This window comes from Cannabis sativa, chromosome 5, assembly GCF_029168945.1.
Source record: "Cannabis sativa cultivar Pink pepper isolate KNU-18-1 chromosome 5, ASM2916894v1, whole genome shotgun sequence".
NCBI lineage: Eukaryota > Viridiplantae > Streptophyta > Magnoliopsida > Rosales > Cannabaceae > Cannabis > Cannabis sativa.
Window position 1 is genome coordinate 66,843,527 of NC_083605.1, and position 9,413 is coordinate 66,852,939.

Genomic DNA, 9,413 nt, shown 5'->3' on the forward strand with positions numbered 1-9,413 from the left:
GTCCTCCTAGAGCGGGTGGTCCGTTTAGACTATGGGTTGGAAGACCTTCTGGAGCCCATGGGCTCTTTCCTAGAACGGTGATGAGTTTCTTCGTGTGCTGTATTAACATTTTATGGGTTTTCTGCCATGAAGGAGATGTTTTTTTCTTTAAAAAAGGAGGGTTTTTTCTGAGCTTTTTCACGAAGGCTCTCAATGAAAGCACCAAACTGTTAATGCAGATTTTTGTTAACCAAATATGAGCCTAACAGTGATAATATCACACAGAAAAATAAAAACAGTAAAGGAAAAAGTATAGACACAAAGGATTTTTTACGTGGTTTTGCAGTTAAAATTCCACATAGTCCACGAGTCAATCTTATTAGATTTCTAATAGTTTTTCAGGGCCTTTTTCCTCTTAAGATTTTTTCATCCCCTTTTTTAATCTAACTTGCCTCTATTTATAATTACATAGTAAGCAGTTAATTACTGAGTTGATCATAATCTTTACAATTTTTATCCCCTGAAATCGTGGGATTTCATTACATATCACGTAGTATAAATGCGGTTAATATTTAAAAATCACACAGCTGTGAGTTATCCACTTTTACTGGGTCAAAATGATCGTGTATTTTAACACGTTTTAAATCACAGTGTTCTGGGATGTCTCGACAGGAACTCAACATCAATGACCTTGATAGCAAGCTGGAATGTTTCCCCTATCTTTTCAAGATTGATAATGTACGCCTCGTTGTTTCTTTGCTTGAAGGCATAACACTTCATTTTGACTGTCACAGTTCTTTATGACAAAAAGAGTACTTCAGCAGCCATCATTCTAATGTCAGCTTCTGACTCGTCAAGACTATAAGTCTTACTGAAAGATGTTTGAAGTTGATTGGTGAAAGTAACAGGAGTGCTCCTTCCTATAGCGAGATAGGCGCCTCTCTTATTAGGTCTTGAGTCCACCCAACTGATTTACTTAGTTTGTACATTATACGCTAAGTGTCTTCACAGTCGATATGCATCGCTTTCGTCTTCCCAAGTGTAATGAAATTGATGTCTCACTTTATGATCCAATGACGTATTGTTTCTCATTAATACACGAGGCAACATTTGTATATCTTTAGCTCGCATAAGACTTTATAGTCAGCGAGTTACAAGTATACTCTGTTACTTACGCAATTAATGAGTTATTCCATTAAAAGTGATTTCATCGATCCATATTCCCCTTAACTTGACACGTGTCCTCTATTGAAATGGCAACTGAATTTCGGGTATAACGTATACATTAAATCAAACATAAAATATAAGTTAAGAGCATTTACCTCTTGATGACTATTAAGGTATCCTTGAAACTTCTCGTATATTTTATCATTTATTCCAGATGATGAGGATGATGCAAATTAACTCATACTAGTGTCTTCCAAATCAATCAACCACACACAAGAAATTGCGGGCTACTAGGATAAAGTGTATAATTTGTTCTTGATTAATTCTCAACACATGAGTAGGAACTATTTGAGAGAGAAAACTATTTTCTTTTTCTCACTGTTATGAAAATAACAGTACAATAGGTATGCTAATTTTGAAAATTATGTTGTGAAAAGCATCTCTCAATTTTTCAAATTAAGCTTCTATTTATAGTATTTAAATTTCATTAATTAAATTATATTTAATTATTTAAGTTAATGAATATTCATAATTGAATTCGATTACTGATATTTATGAGAAAATCTCTCATATTTGAGAGAATATTTCAACCACTTTGAAATATCTTTAATCACTTTTTAAATTTAAATATTTATCTAATTAAAATAACTGATTAATTAATTAACTCAAAAAAGAAACCCCATAGGGACATAGGTGCCTACCTTGTCTCATTTTGGACAAGGATTGTGTCTTTTGTTCTTGTCTCAACAAATCTTGTCTTAACAATTTTTTCCTTTTCCCTATTTAATTAATTTGAAAAATTATTTATTTATTATAAAAATAAATAATTACTATTTTTCTAATTAAAAGTAGAATTTTTTGAACAACATTATACAACGTTTTATCCCTACCCTTGATAGTGTTTCAAGGTGGCAATTCGAGAACCATAGACCTATAATTCTAAGCTACAATAAACTAAATTATTTATTGAGTCTCATCAACCAAATAATCTTTGTTTATTAATTCCATGATAACTCCACTATAAATATTGAATTGAAGTAGTAGTAATTATAAAATTATATTTATTGAGTTTTACTGTAGTGTCTATTGATATAACCAATTCTAATGACTAGCCCTCCATGTGTCGGTTCGTGATTAGTTTTGATAAAATTACTATTTTATCCTTCTAATTGCTTATTTATCGTTTAGTACCATTAACTTATTAGTGGAAATATAATTCAGATCACATCTAAATTTGTGTGCAACTTTCCAGTACTAGAACTAACACAAAAAGGGAACCAACATTCTTTCCATTAGGAAAGTTAAGATTCTATAATTATAGATCACATTCCCAACCATCTACATTATTAGATTCACAAAATAAAAATTGTAAGAATCTTCTTTTTTGAGAAACTTTAACAAGTGAATCAAAGAAACTTTCATGAATATGAGTTCATGATTACTCAGGATTTCAGTCGATTCACTATTGATCATCGTTATGATATGAATTAGGTCTTTATATTAAACAACATGTTAGCTAAAGACAACTTTATTCATAACAATCCATGTCATATATAATCTCTATTATATACAACACCTTCACTTAGAGGTCATACTACATCAGCAATCCGAACTGAGATTAATTACACCAAAGAATGGGCATTAGTGAATCGTACTAGGAACCATTGATTAAAGATTCCATAAATTTAATATGTCGCTAATTATTTTATTCATACCTAAGTGATCTTAGTTCTCTGTGCAGCTACAAGTCACAACTTCATAGATGAATAAGGAATTTTTTTATATTTTTATATAAATTATTCAATAATAAATATTATATTAATAATTTAACATTCAAGCATATATCAAAACATTCAACTCTTTATTCATAATCAAAAATATATTATAAGCTTTTTGAGACATAAACCCTATTAATCTCCCACTTGCCCTAAAAGCAAATTGGACATCTTCCGTAGTGATATGACCCATAAAAGATTTTGCTGGTAGCGTCTTTATGAATGGATTTATCAGGTTATGTTCTGATGCAATCTCCAGGGCCGTCACATCACCTCTCTCTACTATATCTCTTAGTATATTGTACTTTCTCTCAATGTGCTTGCCTCTTTTGTGGCTCCTTGGTTTCTTGGAGTTGGACACCGCTCCACTATTGTCACAGCATAGCACCAGGAGTTTTTCTACTTCTTGAACTACTTCCAGAGTGGTGTAAAATTTCTTAAACCAAACTGCTTCCTTAGCTGCTTCACAAGCTGATATATATTCGGCTTCCATAATTGAATCTGCAATATGGTTTGCTTAATGCTTCTCCAGACTACAGCTCCTCACCCAAGAGTAAATATTGAACCAGATGTCGACTTTCGACTATCTTTGTCTAATTAAAAATCAAAATCAGTATATTCAGTAGGATTCAACTCTCCATTGGAATATACAAGCATGAGATCTCTTATTCTCTGAAAATACTTGAGAATGTGCTTTAGAGCTATCCAGTATTCCAAACCTAGATTAGATTGATAACGACTAACATATGTCAGGCCTTGTACACAACATTGCATACATCAAGCTCCCAACTACTGATGCATAAGGGTAGTTTCTCATGTCCTCTTCCTCTTGAGGAGTATTTGGACATTGAATCTTACATAGAGTAATTCCATGTCTAAACGGTAATTGTCCTTTCTTAGAATTCTCCATTGAGAATCTTTCAGGCACCTTATCAACATAAGTTGCTTGAAAATGTGCTAATATTCTCCGCTTTCTATCTCTATAGATTTTGATATCGAGAACATAGCTTGCTTCTCCTAAATCTTTCGTTTGGAATTTATTGCCTAACCACTTCTTTATGTCTAATAACCTTTCTACATTATTTCCAATAACTAGACTGTCATCAACATAAAGAATTAAGAATACCACTACATTACCTTTAATGTATTTGTATACACCGGCTTTGTATTCATTTTGTTCAAAGCCATACTCTTTAATAGTCTTATTAAAGGTGATATTCCAAAATCTAGAGGCTTACTTTAATGGATTTAAGCAACTTGCACACCTTTTGATCTTTCCCTGGTAACACATACCCTTCTGATTGTTCCATATAAATGATTTCATCAAGATCACCATTTAGAAAAAGCAGACTTGACGTCCATTTACCATATCTCATAGTCATAAGTGGCAGCTATGGAAAGAAGAATTCGAATAGATTTAAGCAATACAACAAGAGAGAAGGTTTTGTCAAAGTCAACGCCTTCTCGCTGTGTGTAGTCTTTGGCTATAAGCCTAGCTTTAAAGGTCTTTACCTTCCCTTCAGCATTTCTCTTCTTCTTGAAAATCCACTTACACCTTATGGGTGTAATATCCTCAAGTGGAGTTTCATATTCCTAGACTTTATTGGTGCGCATGGAATCTATTTCTTGATCCATGGCATTATTCCACTTATTTGAGTCAGGTTCTTCCTTTGCTTCTCTATAAGTCAAGGGATTGTCCTTGTCTGTGTCACAGACAAGACTATCTTCTTCATGTTCATAGTAGACATGTTGTCTCACAATCCTCTCACTACGATGATGTACCGAGGTTTCCTTTTTAGGAACCATGGTAACCGTTGTCAGTCGTTCAACTAATGGTGTTGAAATCGATGGTTTAGAAGTCTACTCATTTCTAATTTCCTCAAGTTTCCTTTGAATATCCTACAAACATAAACATTTCAATTTTGAGAGCAAGTTTCCCATTCTTGGGTTTAAGAACATAAGCAAGACAACCCTAAATACGAAAATGTTTCAAATTAGATTTTGTCACATTCCATAATTCTATTGGAGTATTGCTTATTCTCTTCGAGGGTGCTACATTCAAAACATAAGTAGCCACTAGAAGTGTGTATCCCCATAAGTTTAGTGGGAGTGATGAGTAACACATCATTGATCTGACCATGTCTAACAAGGTCCGGTTTCTTCTCTTTGCAACACGGTTCTGTTGGGTTTTGTGCCCCAAATAAAACTCATTTCAATATAATCAGATTTACTTATTAATAAAGATCAGAAATAACATTTTATGTTGCATGGTTCACATGATTTATTTCATGATTATATGCATATAATGTATGAATTCTTTTGAAGTCCAGAACATATGAGTTTGTTAAAGATTATTGTGTTGTCAACACAGTGGAATATAATCTTAATTATATGTTCAAAAGTTTATTCCCTGATTTGTCAGAACACTGGATTTAGACTGACATGGTATAATCAGCGAGAGGTATTCTTACACCTTAGAAAAGTGTTATGTCCTTTCTAGGATATTGGCAAAATTTACCAGTATCGGATGTATGGAGTATACATCGAAAGGGACCGATATTGAACTTTGATTAGATATATTAAAACTTACCCTAATATCTATTCAATTCAATATCACCTGTTGATCCTAGATCAAATGATCTTAATCCTGATATGGTTAGGTTCAATCTCAAGAGTGTTATCCGTGTTCTTAAATTTGTTAGTTAAGCCTACTTTTGGGTCAGGGTGATACGCACATTTTGGAAACACGGTAGTGCAATTGAGTGGGAGCGCTAACATAAATATGGAATACATAGCTTCTATCTGGCGAATAGAAAGTAAAGGATGATTTCCTTCGAGCTTAACCAAACGAAAATAAATGGTGGAGATCTCATTTCACTTAGCTGAAATATCATTTATACAGGGTTAAGTGTTTTAAGTATAAAATACATTGTAGGGTGTTACGGTAATTTAATCCCTTTACAGTGTAAATCATCTATATAGAGGATCATTGATCACATTAGGGTTATAACAATGGATAACTAATGACGTGTCTATATCATGGAACATATAGAGCGTTCTATATGACTGAGAGTGCAATTCCAAGTTCTAAGTGTGGATTCAATGAGGAATTAATAAGTTAGGGAATTTACTTGGTAAATTCGGTTCGACTTATTGGAAGCTCGGTTATATAGACCCATGGTCCCCATACTAGTTGAGACCATACTACTTGTAAGACTCAGTTAACTGATTTTGATTAATCAATGATAATTCTAAAAGTTAGACTATGTCTACTTTATGAATTTTCACTAAGCAAGCGCGAAATTGTAAAGAAAAGAGATTTTAGGTTTATTTATTGATTAAGAGACTTTACATGTCTAAATTAATAAATATATTAAATGACAATATTATTTAATAATTATTTTCAAGTTATTAAATAATTAGAATTGGCATTTAAAATGTTAAATTGGAAAATTGGCATTTTTGAGAAAATGGGAATGGAAAATAACAAAATGGGAAAGTTGCAAAGTGAGGCCCAATTCCCTTTGTATGGCCGGCCACATTGCAAGAAATTGTCATTTGTAGTTTCCATTATTTTAATGCCATACAATTCTAACTTAAACTTAGAGGATTTTCTATAAATAGAAAGTGTTGGCTTCAGGAAACAGACACATAACTTTGCACTTTATTTCCTTCAGAAAAGGCCACACGCCACCTTCTCTCTTTTCTTCTCTGTATTTTTGAATTCCTTTGAGTGATGAGTAGTGCCCACACACATCAAGTGGTATCTCAATCATAGTATGTAAGACTATGGAAAATCTGCATCAAAGAAGGAGAAAAGAAGATCCAGATTCAGATCTTGATTATGCTCTGCTACAAAAAGGACTCAAGGGCTAGAGATCTGAATGGAAGGAGTCATATTATTCCGCTGCACCCACTGTAAGGTTTTCTAAACTTTATATGTGTTTATTTTCATTGTTTTAGAATTTATATTAGGGTGTTAATCAAACATACTTGTTAGTAAATCTAGATCTTGGTAAAATAAATTCCAACAACTGGCACCAGAGCTATGGTAATGATTTACTTACATGAAATATGAATTAAAACAATGACTTATATGTTTTTGTGTTGATTTGGATGGTTTCGTGTGGTTTATGTGTTAGTTGATGAATGTATATGTAGTACAGTACCTTTTCCCATAAAAAATACTTTTTTGATTTTTGAAAATATTTTATTTGGATTCCTTGTGAAAAATTAAACAATTTTTATTTTTACGGAACTCGATTCTGATGAAAAACGAAAAAGTTATGTTTTTGGAAAATTGAGATTCAAGGCTGCCGAGTGGGTGCTCGTGAGCACCAGGCACTCGGTCAGGCCCCTCCATCCGCGCGCGTGAACCCTGCATCCACCCCATGACGACCCTGCAAACGTCGATGTTTCTCGGTGCCTCGCTCCCTGTCCGCGCGCGTAGGAGGCTGCGTGCAGCCTTCCTGGGCTGCATGTGCAGTTTCCTGGGCTGCCTTTCCCCAAATTGCGTTTTTTTGTGGTTTTTCCCCCAAAAATCCAATTCTTCATGGGATTGTTTTCCAAAATTTATTTTTCCTTTTTTAAATATTTCTAAATTGAAATATTTTCAATTTGGAATTCTTTCCAATTTTAAATATTTCCTATTATGGTCAGATTTAAAAATTTGTTAACTTCTTTAATATTTATTTGTTATTTAATTATAAGATTAGATATTTTGATATTTAATATATTTTAAATTTGAAGATAACTTTGTCTTTTTATTTAAAATACTATATTAAAATTATCTTATGACAAATTAAATAATTAATAAATTTGAAAGTAACATAGATATTTTTATAGATATACTTACCATAATATTTTCAAATTCAAAATTTGTTATTTTGTTAAATATTTAATTATTTATACGTTATAAGTATAAAAATGATATTTTTTCTATATATACTATTTTTTCTTATTAAAAATTTATAAATCATATCTTAAATATTTAAATAACATAGATATTTTTTTAGAGATTTGAATATTACTTAATTTGAGATATTTTGACATATAATTATGGTAATTATTATTCATTTATTATTTTATTCCTAAAATAATAATTATTTAACCAAATCTATTTTAAAATTGGTTTATTAAATTATAAGATCTGAAAGTGATATTGAAGATTCTTTCCTTTCAAATCATTGATCTTATTAGATATTTAATTTGATTCAAATAAACCTAAATATTTTAAAATTAGTTTCCTTTATTTGGTTAGTTTAAGAATAATAATTTAATTATATTAATATCTTATTTCACATCTGTTACATGGACAATGTTTGTTTATTTTATATAGTTTATTCAAAAACTTTTTTAACAAACCTATTATTTATTTGATCTAAATTGCTATGATTAACTTGTTGACAGATCCAATGATCTGATTTTAATCATAGTGCAATTGTCAATAGATCTTATAAATAATTTGTAACAGGTAAATTTTGTACTTCTTTCATCTGTGTAAACCTAGTAACATGATAGGGCCCATCCAAATCATTTGACCTGTGTGAGCCTATATGTTTGCTTTTGGGCTTAGATGCATATAGGAAGCCCATTTAAATTTTTACTAAGTAAATGGACTAGGTTGCTAAAATAAATTTTGACATAAGAAAATTTATTTAGGTCCAATTAGATTTGGGCTTATTTAATGAATAACAATTATTTATTTAAAGGTTAAATTTCTCTCTTTTGGGCCTTGTGTGAGAGTTGGGGGCCAATAGAAGTGGGTACGACATACTGAACCCAGCTCCCCCTCACATGAACTACCCCAATTGTGAAGGCTCATTTGCCTTATTTAAATAATTGTATTAGGTTAATTATATTAGTCTAACCTAATTAAAATTGAATTAGCAACATAATTAACTTTTAAAATATGTGAAATTTATTTTTCATGTAATATTTTAAAGTTAATTTTAGAAAAACACTTAGTTTATGATATATATTCTAGATAGTTATTTCAAGTACTAATTATTATTTCTAATATTAAATAGGAAAATATCATTAATTTTGAAATTAATTGTTTCTTAATTAATTTTGGTACAATCTAAGTTTAGAATATTTTCCTAGTATTAAACTAGAATTAATAATTAAGTTTCCTCTATACTTAATTATTTATTTCTTGAATTTAATACATTTAATTAAATTGAAAATTTCAATATCTAAGTTGATTTTTATCATGATACTTAAATATTGTTATTTTCATGTTATTTAATTAAAGTTAAAAATTATTTTAAGTTTGGAATCTTAATTCAGAATAACTTAAGTTTGAATAATTTTCAAAATATATTTTATTTTATTTTATTAATCTTTTTCCCAAAATTTCGAAATTGCATTTCTTTAATGCAAAAATTTCGAATTTTATTTGAAAAATAGATTAAAGTTGAAAATTATTTATTTAATTTTGGACCAACTTAAATCAATGATTTTTTTTCATTTAATGATTAATTAAAATAA